General features: G+C 38.1%; 1 non-coding gene across 1 annotated transcript; it reads right to left on the reverse strand.

Moving 5' to 3' along the window:
• Positions 1-9,857: 9,857 nt before the first annotated feature.
• On the reverse strand, positions 9,858-9,989 carry LOC127207762 (small nucleolar RNA SNORA17). Its single transcript, XR_007832974.1, has one exon. It is a non-coding gene; the product is annotated as a small nucleolar RNA SNORA17 (small nucleolar RNA).
• Positions 9,990-10,463: the final 474 nt, after the last annotated feature.

The raw sequence follows: 10,463 nt of genomic DNA on the forward strand, positions 1-10,463 counted from the left end.
ACATCTTGCCTGAAATGTTTTGGCACATTAATCCTGACGCTTTGGTCAGCTACAGTGGTGTTTGAATGTGTTTAGTGAATTTGGAAGATATACTGATGGGAAAATATTCCAACAGTAAATTTGATATTGGTATATATATTTTTCTTGAGTCCCCAAACAGTGTGCAGTTTCAAAATACAACATGCTTAAGTGATATATGATTGTTTTATATGGAGTCTTAGAATAAAGACAAGAATATAAACTGCAATTTGAGCAAATGGATTTATAAACAAAAATACCATTTTTAATTGTCAAGCAGTGCAGACTCTATCTTGTTTTTTATAGTTAATTTTTATTAATTTATTCAGATTACATCTCAATTGTTCTCCCATCCCTTGTATTCTCCTGCTTCTCCCTCCTTCCTTCCCACTTTCTCCTATTCTCCTTCCCTAAGTCTATGACCGAGGGGGACCTCCTCCCTCACTACATGGTCATAGGCTATCCAGTCTCATCTTGGTAGCCTGCTTATTCTTTCTTTGAGTGACACCATACCTTCTCACCAAGGGGAGGTGGTCAAATATGGAGAACCAGAGTTCATGTCAAAGTCAGTCCCGCTATCTTCATAACTGTGGAGAATGTCCTGTCCATTGGGTAGATCAGAGTAGGGGTTCGATGTTTACTATTGTATTGTCCTTGGTTAGTACAATAGTTTGAGCAGAACCCCCTGGGCCCTGATCCACCCATCATGATGTTCTTATTGTAGGTTACTAGGACCCTCTGGGTCCTTCTACTTCCCTGTCTCCTATATTTCTCTCACATTTTTTAGATCAGTCACACTTAAATGTTTAGAAATTTTGAAAAAAATTAAGTTAGTTCTTAGTCTTAAGAACACAAAATATGCTTGACAAAGAAACCTAAGCAAATAAATATGTATTTGTCTCACAGTTTGAGGTTGCAGGCCAGCATGCAGGAGCATGAGGAAACCTGTCATATCACATCTGCAGTCAGGAAGCAGAAAGCAATGAGCACATGTGCTCAGATGGAGTTTTACTTTTATTTGGTCCATATCCCCAGCCCAAGGCATAATGCTGCTTATACTTTCAGTGAATCTTTCAGGCTCAATTAATCTAATCTAGATACTCTTCCAGAGATAAACCCAGAAACACACTTCCATGTTGAATCAAAATCCCATCAAGTTGAAAATTAAAATTAACTGTTATAATCATCTAAAAAACAATGCTATTGAGTAATCAGAAGCACATAATTTTTATATCAATGCTTAAGAAATATGCTAATACTTATTATAATTTATATTAGTTCAGAAATTTCAGCAACACTTATCCTAAATATCTAGCTTAGAAAATTGGCTAAATGTTTTTAAAATGCCAATAAGTAATGTCAATTAAATAAATAAAAATCATCATAAGCCAGTCTCTACAGAGTCTAGACATAAGATAAAGAAAATATAAAACTGTGAAAAAAAAAAAACCCAAAGGGGCCAGAAAGACATTGAATTTTAATCCAACTGACTAACATCACTTAAAACGTGAGTAACCATAAAGGAAAAAGCTGTTAAATTAGATAAAAAGGTCACAAATGTTTAATAGAATCCCCAATTGTATGGCTAAGGTTAAAAGTAAAAGAAAGAAGAAATTAGTTTTACAAACACAGTCAACTTATTTTTAGGAAGAGTAACAATAGAAAATCAATTGGAGAAAGGCTACTCTTTTCAGCTAAGTTTTTATAGGGAATTGTGAATCTTGAGGCCTATAACACAACTTCTTAAAACAGTAACTCAAAGTTAATCATGTTAGTTTATTTTCCTGGTCCTGTGATAAAATACTCTGACAAAATGAACTAATGGAGGAGAGTTTGTTGTGGGTCATATTTCAGTGGTATACTCTGCCATGGGAGGGAGTTAGGAGGTGTTAGTTAGGAGCTGGGAGCAGCTGGCCACATCTTATCGACAACAAAGAAGAGATAGCAATGAATGTGAGCTACTGCCTTAGCTCCTCTTCTTCTCTAATGTAGACCAGGTTCCCAGTCAGATATTTGTGTTGCCCAACGTGGACAGTTCTTCCAACATTAATTAATGCAATCAAGACGATCCCTAACAGGTACACTCAGAGGCCTATCTCTCAGGGTGTTCAAGATTGTGTCAAGTTGTTGATTAATAAAAACTATAATCTAATTGAAAATGTCCAGCCATACAAACAATGCTAAATGGACTCAGTAAGTGATATGCAAATGTGTGCATTTACCTATAAAAATCATAATTGAGGGAACTGAGGAGGTAAAGGAGAAGATTGAATGGTAGAAAGGGAGGAAAAGAAGTGATGTGTTGCTGTTCTCATATACGAAGTCATAAAAATTGAAATTCTCAAATAATGCTGCTGCTGATGGTGTTGATGATGGTGGTGGTGATGATGGTGATGATGATAATAAAGCTGACTTTATAAGATACTGAGAAAACATTAAAATGTATTCATTATCTTCTTTCTTTATCTATTAAAATTTGTTAAAATACTCTAGAAAACTTTTAAATTCATCTATTTAATTCAACTCCAGAAGTCCCTTTTCTGCTTTCCTGTAGTAACTTGACACAAACATAGGCACACCTGGGAAGAGAGAATCTCGGTCAGGTGATTGCTTCCCTCAGACTGGCCTATGGGCCTACATCTGGACACTATTTTAATTGCTAATTGTCGTAAGAGGGTCCACCTCAATATGGGCAGGGTCTTTCCTCAACAAGTGGGCCTAGGCTGTATGAGAACTGTAGCTGAGACACAGATAGGGAGCAAGCCAATGAGAACATATTTCGTGGTTCCTATTCAAGTTTCTGTCTTGGTTCCCCTCAGTGATAAATAATAACCTACAAACTGAAATAAATCCCTTCCACTCCAAGTTGCTTGTGGCCATGGTATTTTCACCAGAGTAAGAGAAAACAAAGTTGGCCAAGTTCCTTTAATACATCTAGATGGTTGTCTAAATTTTTCCTAGTATGTCTAACATCTGAACGTCTTTAGCGTCCTTTTCTGTAAATTTCTTATATGATCTCTTAAATGATAAAAGCATGCCAATTTATATGTATTTATCTATTTTAGTCCATCATACTTTTGTTGAGCCAAATATTTTAATATGGTAACTATAAAGAAGAGAATTTTACACTTTCCCATAATTTGATTTTCCTATTAATGTCATTCTTTTGGTCTGTGACCGATCCAAAATATTTTGTCGCATGCAGCCATTAAATTCTTGATCCCGTTGTCAAACTAACTCACTAAGAACATTCTCTCTAGTTACAAAATTAGGCATCTATACATATATAATTCTACTGTTATGAACTACTGGCTCTCATTGGTTCTGCCAAGTTAATAATGGATTCACTGGATGGGCAGCTCTTTGGGGTGCCCCATGTTACCCTCACCAAGGAGATGACTTCATCATTTCTTGATTGTGGCTTAAATACTTTCTCTCCCTATTCCCAGAAAGGGAATTAAGCTCCTCTGAGATGCTTAATAGAAATATTGGAGCAGTATATGTAGTTCGTATGGTACAGAACACTACCTTTATACACAACAGGGAACACAGATTAGCTTGCCCAAGTTAAACTGTGGACCTAATTATACGATGACGCTCCACCACTTCCCTTATAGAATAAGTTCATTTCTGAGCAAAGAGGTATATATGTAGTAGGACCTGAACAGCTGGGGAGCAACAGCAGTGAGTCAATTTCACTAGATTTTTCAGAGATACCAAAATATATCTAGCATGATATACATAATGTATTTAAATGCCATTTCTAAGAAAACTTACTGAGAGTAAAAAGCAATCACAATCTGGGTCGCAGAAGGCAATAAGGTAGCCCGTAGCACACTCAGAGTCGTTTTATTTTGCTATACTTTTTCCTCGTTTCCTGTCTTGCTTTTCATTATTTGGTGAACACTTTTGATAGAAACTTCTATTCTACACATTTTCATAGTTAACACTATTCTTTACTCTCAAATATCCCACTGTTGACATTCGTTGTTTTCTCAAGGCCCCTAAACATGAGTCAATATGTGATCCTCCGTGCTCCCATTGTGTGTTATATTTGTGGATTGTAAAACATCAGATCTATCACTGCCCTTATTTCGGAAAATCGGATATTAAAAGCTCTTAAGTGGGATCTTCAACATTGATTTATTTTACATCTGGCATTTTTGTTTAGCTTTGCTGGCATTAAAATTACCACTTTAGAAATTCCAGTCATGTTCTCTGCCATCTCTGAATTTGGGAAAGAGCAGACAGAAATGCACCAGAAATTCATTATGCTGCTCTCTATGTGCATGAACAATAGCTCTAACTGGCTGAATAAACATTCTGTGATATTTATATCTGGGTTTAGAAATGTGGAGTTTCTGAAGTGAGACCACAGATTTGCAATTGTCAAAAGTGTCTCCAGGGCATTTATCTACAGATAAGGGGTGTGTGTGTGTGTGTGTGTGTGTGTGTGTGTGTGTGTGTGTGTGAATGTGTGTGTGTGTGTGTGTGTGTGTGTGTGTAAACTAACAAAGAATTTCATAACTCTATCAAACACTATATATTTAGGGATTCTTCTATACTTGGCTATACAAGTAGCCTACAGCTGTAGCTTTATTGATTGGCGAGTAGCAGTGCACCATCAATATGGTGCAGTGATATTTATGCCATAAGGCTAACTGAACATACCAAGATATGTTTGAATAGATAGCATAGATAGTGTAGCATAGACAGAGCTACACATATTAGAAGCAAGAGAAAATATTTTTATCTGAATCATTTGATTACCAAACACAGAATATTCTTGGGTTTTTTTTTTTTTTTTCTCTTTGGTTGGTTGGTTTTGATTTTGGTTTTAGTTTTCTGAGACAGGGTTTCCTTGTTTAGCTCTGGCTGTCCTGGACTCACGTTGTAGACCAGGCTATCCTCACACTTGCAGAGATACACCTTTCTCTGCCTCCCTGAGTTCTGGGAATAAAGGCGTGCACCACCGTGCCCAGTTACTGTTCTTAATGATCCATATGGTTTCCAAAAATGCCCTCACACTATCATTTCCACATACCAGAAAACTGAGGTTAGAAAGGGTCACTTGAGTAAAGTGTACAATAACACGAATATGTCACATGAGGCAAAAACATGTTTGACATGTATATGAATAATAACAGCTAAAATAAACTCATTTCTACTGCTACACCTGAGTGGAGCTGGAAAACAGATTCCAAGAACAATTCTGTATTTTGAAGTAACTGAGGTCACAAGACTCTTTCCTTGTTTCATTGAAATTTTCTTACAAGAACTCACAATTCTCATATAACTCCATTCGTGGATTACGTTGTTACAAAGGACAAATATATTTATAAATATGTAGTTGGTTCTTCTTCCTCTTCCAACTTGTCCTTTCTGCTCTTTATATAGAATACATAGAGATATAAAAGGTTGATAGACCAGGCAGAATCTTTTTCTTCAAATAAATATTATGGTAAAAAGTTACAGTCTTACATCACATTCAGAAGAAAGTAGTTAATATAAACAGTCTATGTTTTAATAATGCAAGCAACAAGGAAAAGGAAACACAAATATTCCACAAAAATGTTTTGTTTGTGAATTTTTCTTTTTTAAATCTTGAAGTAAATGTATATTTTGGCATATTTTTTAAAATTTCACATATTGATTGTCTAGGTTTTGGCAAATGTATATTTTACTATTTGAGAAAAGTGATTGCATGTGCGTAGGTGTCTCAGTGAATGACCAGTATCATCTTTCTTTCCATTTTATGCCTAGGATGTTTCATCAAAATGACTCCCAACTAAGAAAATACTGATTTTCACCCCAATTATAGCCACAAAATGCTACAAAAATAACACAGTTTTGGTAGCCAAGGGATAAGCATAGCATGTTTCAGATACTGAGCCAATTTGGTATGTGCCTCTTGAGAAATGACACAAGAAAGAGAATTAAGACAAACTGAAGAATGGGGGCTGATGATAGAAACACAGTGTTCTCTTCTTAGTCAGGTGTTATGAAGATAAGTATTCTCATACAAACATTTCAAATCAGACAGTTATATAAATATTCTCTATATAATATTTCCACCCATGTATACAGGGCAATGTGATTTTAGCCAATGATATGTTATGCTATGGACACAGCAATGTAGAAAAAGGACAGAAATCAGTGTTGCCCCGTGAGATAAAAATTAACTAGAGTACTAGTTTGAGTGACTCTTGGAACATCTTTGAGAATTCTTAAAGAGGCTATTAATGGAAACAGTTAATCAATCAGTCATTGGAGTCTTGAACTCACAGCAGATATTGTTACTGCCACCAGTTCTGCCTGCATCACATCTTGCTAGCTATGGATTGGGAGAGACTTATATGTTCTATGCCTTATTGTTGAGTTATTGACTACTAATAGATTCTGGAGGGAGGGAGGAAGTCATTGTCTTCAATTAATGAACCTACCAGAATCCAAAGGATATTTTCAGACTCGGGGCAATACAGAAGACCTTGGTTGGAGTTGGTGGATAACAAAATAAAGGAACATGAATGTAGATGAGGAATTTGTAGGTAGGAAGAGAGCCTAAGGGAGATAAGAAAGGATGTGGGACAGTAATGAGAATATATTATATACACATGTGAATGGATACATTTCATTAATAAAAAGTTAGTCTTTGACTTTTACATTTAAAATAGCAATGTTTTGACTAAATATAGTAAATAAAAATAAAATTCAATGCATAGTAATGATCCATAATCTATTTTCTCCAGTGTTCCTGGTACAATTTATAAGTCTCTATTTTTCATTAAGTTTTCAATGTCAAATAGCCATATATCAGATTTATAAAATCTGATAAAGAATTCTGCATCATAGGCCATTTAGCTAGGTCTTTGTTGACCATAAATATCTTATTTATTGGAGTTCTATGTGTCTTGCAATGTAGAAAATGAATGCCTCCTGTTTGAATCATTCTGATTCTCTCTGTATGGTGTGTGTGTGTGTGTGTGTGTGTGTGTGTGTTTGTACAAAGGTCTTGTTCACAGTGAGCATGAACTATTCCATTGATCAAATTCTTCAAACACTGAAAGTACTTTTACTCCTTTAAATGATTCTTAAATTAGTCAATCAAGTCATTCATATATTCAAAGTATGTGCATTGGTTTAGATAGAATTGTTGTCTTTCCATATATTGCTAATATGTTAACCATTCCATTTGTTATTGTTATTAATTTCAGTGAATATAAGCATGATAAATTTTAAGGTTTTAAAGTTTAATAAATTTTATAAATCATTTTATTCAATTACAAACTAACCCTTATGTAGTTTATTGAAGTATTTGAGCTGGTCATCCCACTGGATCTCATGTTCTCATGCCCGGAGAGACAGCTCATCTGCAAAACCACCTACCAGGGACAGCTCTACGCTGCTGCCCAGGTGAGGTGCAAGGTCCTCTTTCCTGAGTGCTGCAGCCAGTGATAGATAAGGCTCCTTTCCTGCCTGATTTAGGTGGCAAGGGGTTGAGGGTGGGAAGAGTGTTTCTCCCTAGTGCCCACACTTTTGCATGGCAGAGAAGTTTCAGCGACAGCTCTCCTATGCTCACACACTAAGGGTAAGCTCACCTGGGCCACCTGTCTTCAGGGACACCTCTACTGTGCTGCCTACCAGAGGTGCAGGACTCCTGCTTTCCCAAGTGATGCATCAGTGAGGGGCAATGACAGCTCTAATGCTGTGATGATGCCCATTGGTGCCAGCTCTCCCTCGCTCTGCTGGTGATGAGGGCAAAAAAGAGGAGAAGGGATCTCACCCTTGCTAGCACCACTTCACAGAAGACAAATGGCAGGGCCAGCTTTCTCATGTTCATATTCATTCCCCACATCCAGGGACATATCTACTCTGCTGCCCAGGCAAGACACAGGGCCTGCTTTCCTGAGTGCTGTTGAGGAGCAGGGATAGCTGTCATGTTCTCATGACCCCAGGCCAGGTCTTTCATCTGCTACACATGGTGAGGGATAAGTGGAGGATGAGAGTATCTCTTCTTTTTCCATGCCACCACACTGGAGACAAATGGCAGGGCCATCTTTCCCACACTTTTATCCTCTGGCTGCACAACTGCAATTCTGGCAGTGTGTGGGCCTGCTATCCCTAGTACTCTAGCTGGCTAGAGGCAGAGCACCTACTCTTATGCCCCCAGAGCCAGCTCTCTCAGGAAGCCCAGAGGAGGGGTGGACACACATGACTCTGAGAGGCTGCCCGGACCAGGGACATCTGCCTAAACTTTAGTGGTAGCAAACCCCTTCTGTTGCAGGACCTTAGAGCCAGATTTTGCCCCTGTGGCATCAGATACTACTCATATCAGGCTTTGTAGAGGAATTTTAATCCAACAATGTGGCTACTTTTGCAAAGCATCACACGCAAAAGTGTTCTAGGCTTATGTGATCTGGCTGGAATACAGACATGCTCGGAATTACAATATAATATGGCTTGAATACGGACATGGCTTTAGTACATGCTTTTAATCCCAAACAATGAAGTTAAGAGTGGCAGAAAATTTGATGCCATTGTGAACTGTAAAACCCTATTTCTTGTTTGGTGTGGTTGAGTACTAACACATACCTTTGGTTCAAAAACTTTTTGTTTATGGTAAACAGGTGATTATGGTATAGTTCAGCCAGCCCTAGCACACACTTTTAAGCCAAGAGCAACACCTGACAGAGATTAAAGACTGGGAGGGACTTTGGGTTGAAGGGTGTTTAAGACAGTGTGGATAAGAGGAAGAAGCTTTTGAACTTTGAGCTAGTGAGCTCTTTGGCTTTTAGGTTTTTTGGCTTTTCCTGCTGCACTATCTGCTGAGATGGTGATCTTTTTGGGCTGTTTTCCTCTAGGATGTGAGCTGAGTAGGAAGGTCAGCAGGGTTCTTTCGTTGCCTTTCTGGGGGTAGCAAGTTTTCAACCCAGCATCTGCCTCTTGAGTCTTTATTAGTATTATCAAATTGTTGGAACTTTCATTTTCTAAAACAACAGGATATGTTAGTTTATAGGAGGAAGCAGACAAGTTTGAAATATTTGTCTAACTGAGGGACAGAAAAAGTGATGACTTAGAGAAAGAAACGGCAGAATGAGTCAGAGATAGGATATGCACAACTCTCATGAGAACAGGACAGAAAAGGGAAGCTACTTAAGAGTAACACAGGGACAAAAAAAAAATGATGTTTTTACTGAATGTTGATTACCAGGACAGTTTGAGAGACACAGGTTGCAGAGAGAACAAGCTAGACATGGCACAGATGATGACAGAATCAGAACGATCCAGTGAATGATAAGGAGCCAGATGATTGAAATATATTGCCAAAATTAGCTGCAGGGCAGGCTGAGAAACTGAGGCAGAAGCAAGAGGAGCCAGTTTGAATCCGTCGTCTTCGAGAGGAGTATAGGCCAGAACAGCTGAGGTGAACCAGCTTGTGAGAGTTCAGAAAGAGCTAGAAAGTATTGGGAACGACTCTCACTTCATCCCTTCATCCGAGGAAATGTCTGTCCCTTACTATCCTCAAGTCTACAGTTCTCCCAATCTTCATTGTGCCCACATGCTTATGTGTCTATTTTTCTTCCATTTCTCCACCATTTACTTTCTCCCTGTAGTAGTACCCAGGGTCTCTGCATGTCTGGGGCTCATCTCAGGAGTGTTTTTTCAGGGGTGCCAGGGCCTACTTGTGCATTGTGGCATCAAGCAGGGGTCATGTTGTGTACAATCTGCCCACCCCACCGGCCTGCAGAGTGTTGCACTGGTGGTCATTTCAGATTAGCTCTCTGTTCAGAAACCCTGGCTCCTGATTAGTGTTAGTCTCAGGTTCAGTTTTTAAAGGGAGAGTTAAACTACTAATTATTCAGATGTTCACAGGTCAAAATAATGAGTGTAGACATCGTCTCTCTCTTCTCTGCCACCTACTGATGCATAAGTGACACAGCAGCCATACCTACAGCACCTTTAGTGGAAGCAATGACTGACTTCTTATGAGCATATACAGGGGGAGAAAATCGCCCTCAGGAACAGTCATAGAGGAGGGGAATAAGGGGAAAATGGGAGGGAGGGAAGAATGGGAGGATATGAGGGATGGGATAAACATTGAGATGTACCAAGAATAAATTAATAAAAATTTTTTTAATTTAAAGTTCTTTACATTTTTTGACAATTTCATTTTGTTTGTTTGTTTGTTTTTATTATTCTTTCATACAATACATCTTGACTATAGTCTTTGCTCCCTCCATACTTCTCAATTTCCCCCTCTCACCTCTCTTTTCATCCAGATCCACTGGTCTGCTATTTTCCTTCAGAAAATAACAGGCCTTCCTGGGATATCCACTAAACATAGCATAAAATATGCAACAAGAGTAGGCATAAATACTCATATTAAAGCTGTATGAGACAAGTCAGTATGGGGGAATAAGATCCTAAGTACAGGCACAAGAATA

Source organism: Acomys russatus, chromosome 2 (genome assembly GCF_903995435.1).
Source record: "Acomys russatus chromosome 2, mAcoRus1.1, whole genome shotgun sequence".
Lineage (NCBI taxonomy): Eukaryota > Metazoa > Chordata > Mammalia > Rodentia > Muridae > Acomys > Acomys russatus.